At 39.9% G+C, this 13,449-nt stretch overlaps 1 long non-coding RNA gene across 1 annotated transcript; it reads right to left on the reverse strand.

The window, feature by feature from the left end:
* Window positions 1-221: 221 nt before the first annotated feature.
* LOC142369270 (uncharacterized) lies at window positions 222-9,910 on the reverse strand. Its single transcript, XR_012767560.1, has 3 exons — window positions 9,781-9,910; window positions 7,728-7,775; window positions 222-5,196 (listed from the first exon to the last, which is right to left on the reverse strand). It is a non-coding gene; the product is annotated as an uncharacterized LOC142369270 (long non-coding RNA).
* Window positions 9,911-13,449: the final 3,539 nt, after the last annotated feature.

Raw genomic sequence — 13,449 nt, forward strand, 5'->3', positions numbered from 1 at the left:
TTGTCTGTTGGCTCTGGATTAGTGCCAAATACACACCTTATCGCTACAACAAAAGGATTTCAAAAGGTCAACATCCCATCATCCAGAAAAATATGTCATGTGTTGTAAGGTTTTGATAAAATTACTGTATGTTCACGCAGCTGTCCACAATAGAAACAGGCAAAAATGACAGCCATTTCAGAATCTTTTTTTAATTGTTATTAGTACAGTTTACAATTACTATTACAATGTATTATATTTATATGTTTCATTACATTTAGATTTTTTTAATCAATTCTCTTAAGTGTTGTGTAAAATAGGTGGGATTAACAAGTAGGGATGACTCAGTTTTTTATGGGAGGAAAAAGTTAAATATCTCAGCACCATCAGTTTCAGAATATTAAGAGGCAAAGAGAAATTGAAAACTGGATTGAAAAATAAAACACAACACAGCAAGTGTACAAGATCACAAGACATCAGAATACCAGAGAGAATAAACAAGGCAAACCAAAACAGAGATATCAAATCATATGCAATGTGAGTTAAGGTAGCACATATTATGAGCTTAATTTCAGCAAAAAACTTGCTGATAAAACTTGAACATAACTTGCAACAAATATGCAGGCAGGAACTGTTATAATCATTCCGTGCCTACCTTACTATCACAATAACCTATTCACACCTTATTATACCTGTCTGTGGAATGAGTGTCCCTTTGTTATTTAACTGCACATAATCAACAGACCTCTTAGCAACGGATGAAGTGTCATCTGTCATGGGTAAACTCAGGTCTATTAACAATGTCACGCACAGCAAATTTTTAGGGTTGAAGGTGGAGTGTGTTCTTCTCAGTTTTTCATTTTTGGATCTCCTACAAAAGCATTTCATTACAATGCATCGCATTTGATGCGTACCTCTTAATCACACGGGGAGGTAGGGTGTGGCTCTGTGAGATGGCTCAGGTGGTACGGTCGGTTGCTCTCAGATGTTGTGGAAATATGGGTCCAAGAAACTGAAAGAAAAATAATCTGAAACGATTAAGGCCATAAATCTGTCAGTCCGAGCTTTTGTAATAACTTTAAAGAGTGATTGTATTACATATAACAAAACTGCATAATACAGAGCAGACTGTTTGCTTTCTATACTCTATATTCATACAATGTAAATAGACACTTGTTCTTTATTTTGCCTTGTGGGTAAGTTTAAAAGCACCTTTTTTAAATGTATATTAACACATTAAATGTCCCAATGGTCCCTAAATAAACATATTCCCTCTGGGAAAATTAACAAATCCAAGTTAAAAAAAAAAAAAAATGTGATATTTTCTCAAGCTTTCTATTAGTTTGTTAGTTATATAGTCAGTAATCAGAAACAAAACAAAACAATACAATTCAATTAAAACACGTAGTGGCTGAACAGGGTCAAGCATAATATTTATCAATGCTCCGACTTCATTGTGGCCTTTGAAAAAAAGCTTTAGAATGTATTTCCTAAAAGCCAGGAACGAAGCACTCGTTCTTCGTTTTGTTGGTATTGCGCCCTAATTCAGCCTCAACAAAAGAAAGACATCCGCTTTTGATTCCTTTTTTAAGCTTTTTGAACAATACATTTACATAAACCCCTATTTACCCTTAAGAAAAGATTGCACCCTCTGAAAGTGGCTTTTTCACAATACAACTAACATTACGCGTATTGTTTTAATCATTAAATTTCATAATATGAGACATAAAGTGGTCAGAGTAGGCAGCCTTATATATTTGCTGTATGACTTGTTTTTGTAAGAAAAGTATTGAGTATTTTGAAGATTGAACCCCATAATTCTACACAGTAAAATATTTAGGTTTGTATAAGGGAGCAATTGTTTATTTTTGTTTGTTTTACATAATTAATATGATGTTTCTCATAATCAATCACAACTCAGAGAAATTTAATTTCGCTAACTTCCATCAATTCATTTTTGACTTCCAAAAACCACGAATTTAAGTCTTGTTCACATTAACAGAGAAAATATTCACATCAAAAAAGACTTTGATGATTCTTAGCTCCCTTTAAACTTGCTTAAAATTCAACATTCAGGGTTAAGGACCAAGAAAACAAATGCACCATGGCTGAATGATGTATGGTCTGGAGTGGGACAAGTTGTGGAAGGTCCTGAAAAGAGCTCATGAATTTTTCAGTCCCACAGTCAGATATGACAGAGTTATCAGTGTCTCTACCGAAGCCTCTTCAAAGAAGAACAGCTGTATTTCCTAATATATTGAGCTCTTCCTTGAAAACATTTAGTACTTCATTTGTGTCCTTTTGAGCTAGCTTTGACGCTGGTGCGGTTCACCGTCGGGTAATCAAAGACGAGGGGCCTCACAACAGCAATCTTAGGCATGCATCTGAAAAACACCGTGTCGCCCCCAGATGGGGAGGGGGGAGTTGAATCTTCCTCCTGCCGCGTTGTGTTGGCGTAGGTAAAGTTGGGTGATGGTTCATCTGATCTCAAGTCTGCTGTCATTGGGCTTTGCGACACAGATTCCGAAGATGCCCCAACTGTTGTTGGTGTCATTAAAGTGGTGCTCACATCTGCAGTCCTCTCAGCCTGCGGTAAGGAACCAGCTGGACGTGGTGCCTCTGCTGTTGAGTTGGACACAACCGAAGCCGGGTTTGAAGATGAAGTGCTGTCCGAAGTTTTGTTAGGGATAGATGAGACACTTTGTGGTTGTTGTGTGCTTTGTAATGTTTTTGGGTCACTTTGCGGTTCGGTGATGGAAGACGCTAAACCCTCTGCATCTGTGGTAATCATAGTTGAATATGGAGTCGTTGTTCGTGGCAGCTCGGGTGTCTCTTTTGTTGCCTCTGATTGTGTGGATGAAACTGGAGCAAATGTTTTGAAATATGTTGGCATCGGGGTTGTCTTTGATGTTGTCGCTGCTGCCGAAGAGAAACTGCTGGTGAGGAATGTGGCTTGATCTGTTACGTATGTGGTTTCTAAATATGCAGTTGCAGTTTGTGTTGATCTATGTGGCGGTGTTACCAAAGATGTTGTAGTTTGTGACAGATTTATTGTAGGTGAAATTAACTCTGCTGCTGTTGCCGTGGTGAAAGTTTCCATAGATTCTGTGGGTAGTCCTGTGAATGCCATTTGTGCTGATGTCAGTGTGGGATTTGAAGCTGCTCCTGATGCTGTTGTAGGTGTTGACGACAAAACAAAATCCCTTTTTCCTGGAGTTGCTGATTGTGCTGTAGTTGTAGTTTGTGATGTGCTTGTCACTTGTTTTTGTGCTTGCGCAGTTACAGATAAAGTAGATCTTGTTTCTGCATATGTTGTCGTTGATGGTCTTGTTATTGAAGCTGTGGATGCAGTTGTTGTTGCCGTGGATGCTGTTGTCATGGACACTGCCATTTTTGTAGATGTAAGGCCTGTTGTAGATGCATGCAAATCGGCTGTAGGTGGATTAGATTGTGTTTGTGTTGCTGTGAGCACCGTTTCCACTGCCACTGATATGGCTGTTGCGAATGATGCAGCTGCATTTTGTGTCTCCACTTGTGTTGTTGTAGTTAATTTTCTGTTGTGTATTGTTGTTGATCCAGCAGCTTGTTTTGAAGCTGTGAGCCTTTCTGCTGTCAACATGGTTGACGGGGATGTTTCTGTTGTCTGAGATACTGTTGTTGTAATTTTCATTGAAGTTTTTGGTGATGCAGTCGTAGCAGATAGTGCTTTGAGTTGTTTGTGTGTTGTTGACACTAAAATGTCTTTTGGGGTTGTTGATCTTGTGACATCTCGTGCATCTAATGGCGCAGTAATTGCAGTTGCTGTGCTATGACTTGAAAATGTTCTAATTTCTGTTGTTGCCGTCAGTGTTGCTGCAGTTGAAAGTTCACTGGTGGATGTTGTAGTAGTAGTTTGTGCAGTCGCTATGGGTGACGCTGTTGATGGAGTATTTGCCACTGACACGATCGTGGGTTGCATGTGTGTGGACAATGCCAAAGACATTGTATGTGTTGTAGTTTTTATAGCTGCTGTTGTTACTTCAGATGTTGAACTTTGTGTTGTGCCTGACCCTGTTGTTAAAGATACTGTGCGTTGCTTCTGTGTTGTAGCTGTAGTTTCAGAGATTTGTTTTGATGACGGTGTTGATGATGGGATTGTTGCTTTTGTTGCTCCTGATACAGACAGTGTTTGTGCTGCTTGTGTTTTTGCTGGTGTTTCTGCTTCTGTAATAAATGTGGGGGCTGTCGTTGCGCTTGCTGCTGAAACTGTTGTTGTGAGGGTAGTACTTTGATTTGGAGATAAGGTAACATTCACTGTGGATGGCACCGTTTCATTTGATTTGGTGGTTAAACCTGAAGCTGCCTCTGTTGAACCATGTGTTTTTCTTGTTTCAGAATTCTGAGCTTCAGTGATGTGAATTTGATTTCCAGATGTTTGATATGTGGCAGAAGTTAAAGTTGGTGTCTTTGATGTGGCCATCTTTGTGGAACTTGTGTATTCTTTTAGTGTGGCGGTCATCTTTGTTGTTTTCAGTGTTGAAATAACAGTTGCAGCCTTTTCAGTGGAGCCAGCCACTTTCTCAACAGAGACGGAATCTTCTTGTGCTGGGAGAGTTGGAGTTAAAGTTCCGGTGCTGAATTTGGTCAAAGCTGATGAACTTACTTGCAATGCTGTCTCAGATATCTTGTCAGACATGGTGGAGATTAAATGTGACTCATCTGCATGTGTTTTATCTTGGAAGTTGCGTGGGCTTGTGGTCAGATCCGTTTGTGATAAATAGGAATTGCTGATGGGTGTGGCGTGATCTGTGGCGCCTGAACCTTTCGATATGGTCTGTGCAGAACTTCCAAAGACATTTTCAGAAGCTGTTGATATGGGTTTGTTGTGCGTTGATGTTGGGTTTGATCCAGGAACAAGTTGTCTTGTGGTGACATTAAGTGACTGGCTGGTTTTGCAACATTCATGGGCAGCAGTCCCTGGTGTTACATAGGAACTACTATTTTCTTCATTTGTGGTGCGTTTATTTTGATTTTTCTCCGCTGGCGTTGCACTTGTTTCCTCAGACGGTTCTGATGTTCTTACATGATCTGGAGTTGTCTCTTTTCTGTTGGAGCTCCATGCTGGTACATTTGATTGTGTAGGTGAAGATGTTGGAGGTTCATTCCCCTGTAGTAGTGCAGTGACTGAAGCGTTGATTAGATCAAAAGGATCAGTTAAACCTCTGATTGTGCCGACAGCTGTGTGAGAGGGCAGAAACAGAGGGTTAATCAGTCTTGCACAACAGGCTAATAAGACCAGCAGTTTAGACTGAGAAAAATTAACTTACAGTAAACTTCAATATCTTCTTTGCATTTGTGCTGGCTCATGATTATTTTTTACGTCATTTTATCTATGTGTTTCAATACGGTTTAATAATAGATTTAAAATGTTTTTCAAATCTTTTTAAATCCCTTCACACACATATTGAATTTTTTAAATCTTGGTATGACAACAAATCCAATTAGGCTTTAGGCCCCACCACAGCACTGAGACAGCTCTGATCAAGGTGACAAATGACATCCGCCTGAACACAGATGCAAGTAAAGTCACAGTCTTAGTTCTGCTGGACCTGAGTGCTGCCTTTGACACAGTTGATCATGCGATCTTATTACAGAGGTTAGAAGACTGGGTGGGAATCTCTGGTCGTGCTTTAAACTGGTTCAAGTCCTATCTGGAGGACAGGAAATATTTTGTTGAAATTGGTATCTGTGTCTCAGACCAAATGGCTATGACCTGTGGGGTTCCCCAGGGCTCAATCCTGGGACCCGTATTGTTCAATCTGTACATGCTTCCACTAGGCCAGCTGATACGCAGCTATAATGTGTCCTACCACAATTATGCAGATGACACTCAGATCTACGTGTCACTGACGGCAGGAGAACACGGGCCTGTAGATACATTGTGTCGCTGCATCGAACAGATCAGTGTGTGGATGCAAAACAATTTCCTCCAGCTAAACTCAGACAAAACTGAAATCATTGTCTGTGGCCCACAGAAACAAAGAGAAAGTGTTATCAGTCACCTTGAGACTCTCTCTCTAAAACCTAACTATCAAGTTAGAAATCTCGGGGTAATATTGGACTCAGACCTGAACTTTAACAGCCACATTAAATCAGTGACATCAGCAGCTTTTTACCATCTAAAAAACATTGCCAGAATCAAAGGAATAGTGTCTAAACCAGACTTAGAAAGACTGATCCATGCGTTTTTCTCCAGCAGGTTAGACTGCTGTAACGGCCTGCTCACTGGGCTCTCTAAGCGGGCTATAAGACAGCTGCAGTACATCCAGAACGCTGCTGCTCGAGTCCTGACTAGAACCAAGAAATACGACCATATTAGTCAGTGCTCAGTTCTCTGCACTGGCTTCCTGTCGCTCAGAGAATAGACTTTAAAACAGCTGTGCTTGTGTACAAGTCTCTTCATGGTCAAGCGCCAAAGTACATCTCTGACATGTTAAAGCCATATGAACCAACTCGGGCTCTAACAGGACTAAACAAGGTGAGGCTGCGTTTCAGTTTTATGCTCCTAAAATCTGGAACAGTCTTCCAGAAGATGTGAGACAGGCCTCAACTCTGACAATGTTTAAATCCAGGCTGAAAACAGTTCTATTTAGCTGTGCATATGACACCTGAAAGTATTTTATCTGCACTCTTCACTTTTAAATGAATTAATTAATGATTTTTTTATTATTATTATTATTATTATTTTATTTTTTTTTTAATGATTTTATTGCCTTCTTGTGATTTTATGTAGCTGTGAAGCACTTTGAATTGCCTTGTGTATGAATTGTGCTCTATAAATAAAATTGCCTTGCCTTGACTGTATGTCAGTGTTGCCATTTGTTTGATTATATCGCCTCAATTTATGTGTGCTGTTCAATAGCGGATCAAACGATTGCTCGTTGAATGATTACTAGGAAGTCAACAAACCAGTGGGTTTACTTACTAAGAATTACTAAGTTACTAAGAATTTTTAAGATGATCAGTCGGCCATAACACTGACATTATTCCCTCTTGTTCATTCCCATCTGACTGACTCATGTCAGCTAAGTTTCTCTAAAGCCATGAAAGAGAGCTGACTAATGACAGCCACATTTCTGTGTTTGAAATGTTTGCAATGAGTGTTCAAAAGTCAATGATTACATAGCAAGTGTACAAATAAGTTTAGAAAGAAGTCTATAAATGCTGAATCGTTGATCCCAAGTGTTTGATTGTATTGGATGATCAGATGGCTTTGGGGTGCCAGCCACAGTAGCTCTGCTTTTTAGCTAAATGAATGAAGGCTGAAAGTCCTTGTCCTTTCAAACTTAAGTCTTTGCGCTGCTATCATCCATCAAATAAATGTCACAAGCCATCAAAAATCTCTTTATCAGCCAACACTAGGTACTTGGAAAGAAAGACTTCTCAAAACTGCATCTGAAGTGTGTGAGGTGTTATTGTGGAAACCAAACACATGGTTTTATTCCCTTTTGTACCATTTTAAATCATACAAGTATTTGATATTTCTTCATGGAAATATGGTGAGGATTAAACGTTTTACATAGATTTTTCAGATCATTACAGTAGTTTTTCTATTTGGAGCTTGATCTCAGCTTTGACGGATGAATGTTAATAAATATAATCATTTGCTTTTTTTGTGAGCCCTTTTTGTCTTTAGAATATTTTCAGTGCTTCCTTTAATATTGAAAATACACTTGATGTCAGATGCATTCAACAGAGCAAAGACTCACCTGTCACCAGGATCAGGAACAACCCGCAGTTCATGGTTCTGAAGTTATCTGATAAAAATGCAAAGACAAAGGCGGTTACAGTCACAACTTACCTGCAGTTAGCGACTCCCATTTACAACAATTTCTACATGTGTTGCATACTTAAAGCCCACTCATATAGTCTATCTGCACACTATCTGTCAGAAAAATGTGAGTGTGCAGATGAACGCATGCTTCCTCAGATCATCACAGTGACTCATATCCAGAATGACTCATAGCCACAAGTATTTATTTTCCTTGTGGTTATTTGCAAGACATATTAATTTATCATCAGTGCAATAATTCTCACAGTCTTAACCATTCCAGTGCAATAACTACAAGCGCAATATAAATAATCTTTATAATCTGTACATATATTTTTGCATTTATACTATACATATTTTTATTATTTTTATACATATTGTATTCTTTTTTATGCCTTTTCATTTTTCTCCACGAAAGCACCACTGCATTTTTGTTAAGTTCCAGAAACATAATGACAATTAAAAGTCTTGAATCTTGAATCAAGATCTTGAGTTTGAGTGAAGGCCTTCATGATTGACACTTTGAAAGGCAGTACACTGGAAATACGGATCTAATAACAGAGCATTCAACCAGTTTAACTTACACGATCACATCAATGTTTTTTTAAAAAGTGATCACAACTGAAGCAACAGAATTTAAGAGTTTCCTTTTCCTCGCAAAAGTCTGGCACAACTGTGGTAGTCAGAATCAGTCCAGTGTACGTGTTGTTTTCTCGACTGCTTTCAGCACCATGCCTCTAAAACAGAAACTATGACAAGCTGATATTTAATTATATCAGTTATATCATGGATATTGTCATTTATGCATTAAAAAAAAAAAAAAACCTGATTCAAGATCCAAGTTAAAAAGAAGTGGTTTCTGGAAATGTTGGTGCATTTTTTTTGTCATTTTGAGTTTCTTGGGATTCAACTGTTTATCATATTTTTTTATTTTTTTTTTTAACTTTATTAGCTTTCACTAATTCAGTGACATCATTTCACCATGACCAGACGTCGTGGTGAATATGCGTTGTCATTTTTTTTAAGCAAAATATTTGTCATGGAATCCGGTATCATAATGTTAACTACCAAAAAGAGGGAGTTAAGGTGTTCAGTTTATCTGTCTGTTGGGCTCATTTTGTCAGCACAAAAGAATCACAACTGTGCAATATACAGCTGAAGAGTTTGAAAGTTGACAATAACATTAGGGTTTAAGAATTTAAGTCATATGAGCAACCATCTGAAAGACCCTTGAGTTCAGCTGGGGAGCCTCACTAAACCCCTATTTTCCGAAGTTTCTTTTAACTTTGATCTTGTGGTAGGATCACACCAGTCATGATGCCAGTGAGCTCTCAGACTGCATGCATCTTTGAACTCTTACTTCATTTTCACGTTTTCTAAAGATGATGAGCAAATATGACCACTGAGATGCAAAATAAGCAGGTGAAAGTGTGGCTGTGGAATCACCAGTGTTAAGTGCACCGTTGGGTTTTTGTAACGAGTAAATTCTGTGGAGTTCACCTACCTCATATATGCCTGAAAAAAAAGGAAACGTCAGATCACTACAGTTAGGCTGAAAACATTCAGTCATTCAAAACCTGCACTGTTTAAACAGTCGGTACTGCAGATGAATACGAATGTTTTTCATATTAAGAACAGCAAGACAGAGCTCCCCTTACAGAGGAGACTCAAGGTGTCAACATGGCATGTGGAGCTACATCGGGTTGCAACATTGGTGGCTACAATCTGGTCTGGGAACTTTGTCACAGACTCGACTTGACTTTGTTTTGCTTTTACTCACACACCCACACACACACAAAAACACACCCTTATATTTTATCCTCTTTTTCCGCCTCAACAGAATTATCAGATGGATTCCATACTAATCAAAAACTTCTCATCACGTCCAAAATTTACAACTCTCTGAGCTGACTTAACCGTCTACCGAAAAAGTCTCAAATAAGTTCAGAGAATCTAAAGTTGATCAGTTATGAGGTAACAATCACACTCACCTTTCAACAGCATCAACAGAAAATCTTGCATGTATCTTCAGTTCAGTGGTAAGAGTAAACAAAGCTACGGAAACATGAACAATGTAAACGAGGATTTGCTGAAACTAGTTCTTCCAGCTTTAAAAGCAGCAGTGGCTGCACCTCAGTGTGTAAAGTCAAATGTGTAAACTGGTCTACAAAAGCTTCTGTGTGTGAGTGACAGAATTTAAATAAACTCAACTGAAAACAAAACTGTCTTCCATGGAGAGTGTTAACATTAGTTGCATTGAACAAGCAGATATTTTATCCTCTTTGTAATTCCTTAAGATAGTATGATTTTGGGCACGTTGTCAAAAATATAAATAAGCAGCACAAATTATTCAAATCTACTTTGGGAAAACAGGTCGAGCTGCTTCATTCAAAAACTTCCAACATTTAAAACTGGCTGCCCTCGTCGAATGAAAGGTGTGCTGTGACAAAGATCAGATTAAAAGAGCTCTTAGAAAAGTTTTTGGCAGTAGAATCTTTTTTTTTTTTTTTTTTTGGAAATGTTGCATGACAGGAAATCAGGAAAGACAGAGAGGGGGCGTGCAGGAAAAAGCACCGAGCTGGGATGGCTGAATTGAGGAGCTTCAGCCTCTGTATATGGGATGCCTGCTCAACCAGTTGAGCGACATCACCTCTCCTCAGAGTAAGTTGGAGATGCCCACAAAACTGACAAGGTGTTCAAAAGAACCCCCAAAAATGTGAAATAAATTGGGAAAGTCACCGACAAGGAAAATATATTTGACAAGACTAAAAGTTCAAACAGTCTGCATCTCACAGTAGACAGTTTGAGGCAAAATTCCATCCAAGGTTTCTGCAGGTAACTCGTGCTGCTGTCGCTGTCAACATAAGAGGGAGAAGCCCTACCTTTATATGTATTGGAGACATTCCAAAAATATGCTTTTCCAGGAAAAAAGAAAAACCAAAACAATAAAAATGATGAGTTGTTTGGTTACAGTTGGCATGGACGTTTATGAAATTGTCAGCTCTTGTTCTTAACATCATCCTTTTGGCATCACTTGTAAAATTTTCGCATCCTGTGGAAAACTTCATTACTTCATATCCCCAGACTTTGCCTGCTTTTTCACTAAATTTCCATCCAGTTCTTGTACCTCATCTTCTGAGGCCCAGTCATAAAAAAGCCACCCAATTCAAGGGACATACCAGTGTTGTGTCTACAGCCGACTTAAGAGCCGATTCTAAACTGTACTTTTAGGTAATTTTGTGGACACACTGTACACCACGCTGAGTGGAAACTGGACAAGGAGAAGACAAAAGAAGTGTCAGATCTAAACACTATCTACAGTAGGTATTTGAAAGTGGTGTCCTTCACAAATAGGAAAAAATCCAGCAAAAGCGTGACACAGGACCAGAGAGATGCATCTGGACCTTCAGTTGAACCATCTACCGCTGGCTAGGGGTGGGCGATATGTATCGTTTGCGAAATTATCGTGAATGTTGTTTTGACGATGAGTAATTTGCAATATCGAGATATAGGCAAAAAAAAAAAAAAAAAAAAAATGTTTTTTTTTTTTGTTTTTTTTTTCAATCGCCAAAAAGTGCGGCGCCAGTGGTCTTCTGCCCTTACCACAGCGCCACGCCACGCCCTGCTTTGAACGCTCTAATTTTTTCAAAGTAAACGCTTCGGACCCCGCGGGACACTCAGCTAAGAGCATCGAGGGGGCGCCGAGAGGCAGGGGCTGGGACAGACGGTAGCTCGCCTCGCGGCGGACCGTCAGCTCGATCCCGAGATCCAACAACGAGCTTTTTAACTGCAGCAACTTTAAGATACGCTATTGGAGCTGGAATTACCGCGGCTGCTGGCACCAGACTTGTCCTTCAATTGATCCCCGTTAAAGGATTTAAAGTGTCCTGTGTTGTTATTTTTCGTCACTACCTCCCCGAGTCGGGAGTGGGTAATTTGCGCGCCTGCTGCCTTCCTTGGATGTGGTAGCCGTTTCTCAGGCTCCCTCTCCGGAGGGAGAAGTAGCCTGAGAAACGGCTCGAGGTTATCTAGTCACTAAAGCGGCCGGGGCACCCCGAGAGGCACCCCGCATGGGTTTTGGGTCTAATAAATGCACGCATCCCCGAAGGTCAGCGCTCGTTTTGCATGTATTAGCTCTAGAATTTCCACAGTTATCCAAGTAACGGTAGAGCGATCAAAGGAACCATAACTGATTTAATGAGCCATTCGCAGTTTCACTGTAGCCTACCGGCCGTGTGTGCTTAGACTTGCATGCTTGTGTTCATTTTATTGTGATCTTAATGCAAGTTTTAATTTTTTTTTTTAAATATCGTCAAAATATCTTTATCGTGAAAATCCTAAAAAATATCGAGATATTTTTTTTTGCCCATATCGCCCACCCCTACCGCTGGCCCAATCCTCATCAGAGATGGTCTCCATGGAAGGGTGGCTGTCAAGAAGCCATTCTTAAGGAAGGGAAACTAGTGGGCTATGCCAAATGACACAAGAACTGTACTGGAAATCAGTGGCAACAGGTCTTATGGAGGGATGAATCCTCCCCAGAGCCCGGACCTCAACATTATGGAAGCAGTGTGGGATCATCTTAACATTGAATTGAACAATTTTCAGTCAATTTACAAAACGCAAAGTGAGCGAACAAAAGAAAAATCTAAATCAAATCAATATTTGGTGTTAGTACCCTTTGCCGTCAAACCAGCATCAAAACAGAAACAGCTGCGTAGGAGGCTTAAAACTGGGTGAGGAACAGCCAAGCTCTGCTACCAAGGTGAGGTCGTGGAAGACAATTTCATGTCACGGGTCATACACCATGGCAAGACTGAGCACAGCATCAAGATACAAGGTAGTCTCTGTCCCAGACAAAGATTTCAAAGCAGACAGGTTTCCTGTTTAAGCACAAAGAAACGGGCAACGTTGTGGATCGTAGACGTAGTGGTTGGTCAAAGAAAATTAGTGCAGCAGATGAAACAAACATCGAGCTTATTTCCCTTCAAAATCTGAAGATGTGAGCAGTGCCATCAACACACCTATCAGTACACCTATCAGTACACCATCTTCATGAAAGAGTTGCAGACAACAAGCCATACTTCCGACATAGAAACAAGGCCGAGCGACTCAACTACGTACAAAAACATGAGAACTGGGCTGAAGAAAAATGACAGCAGGTGCTCTGGACTGATGTGTCAAAGTTTTTAATATTTGGCTGTAGCAGACGGCATTTTGTTTGATGAGAGGTTGGAGAGTGGTACAATAATAAGTGTCTGCAGACAACAGCGAAGCCTGGTGGAGGTCTGGGACTACACTTGTGCAAATGGATTTGGAGATTCGGTCAGAATTAACATTGTCCTCAATGCTGGGAAATACAGCAGATACTTATCCATCATGCAGTACCATCAGGGAGGCACATGATTGGTCCCAAATTTATTCTGCAGCAGGACAGCGACCCCATACATACAGACAATGTCATTAAAAACGATCTTCAGGATAAAGAAGAGCAAAAAGTCCTGGAAGGGATGGTATGGCCCCCACAGATACCTGATTTCAACATTATCGAGTCTGTCTAGCATTGAATGAAGCGCGTAAACCATCATGTGACGGTAATACGAGATGGGGGAGTGAGCCATCTCACCATGGGAGAGTTCTGTTTCCTTCATGCTTATGCC

Source organism: Odontesthes bonariensis, chromosome 19 (assembly GCF_027942865.1).
Source record: "Odontesthes bonariensis isolate fOdoBon6 chromosome 19, fOdoBon6.hap1, whole genome shotgun sequence".
Taxonomy (NCBI): Eukaryota; Metazoa; Chordata; class Actinopteri; order Atheriniformes; family Atherinopsidae; genus Odontesthes; species Odontesthes bonariensis.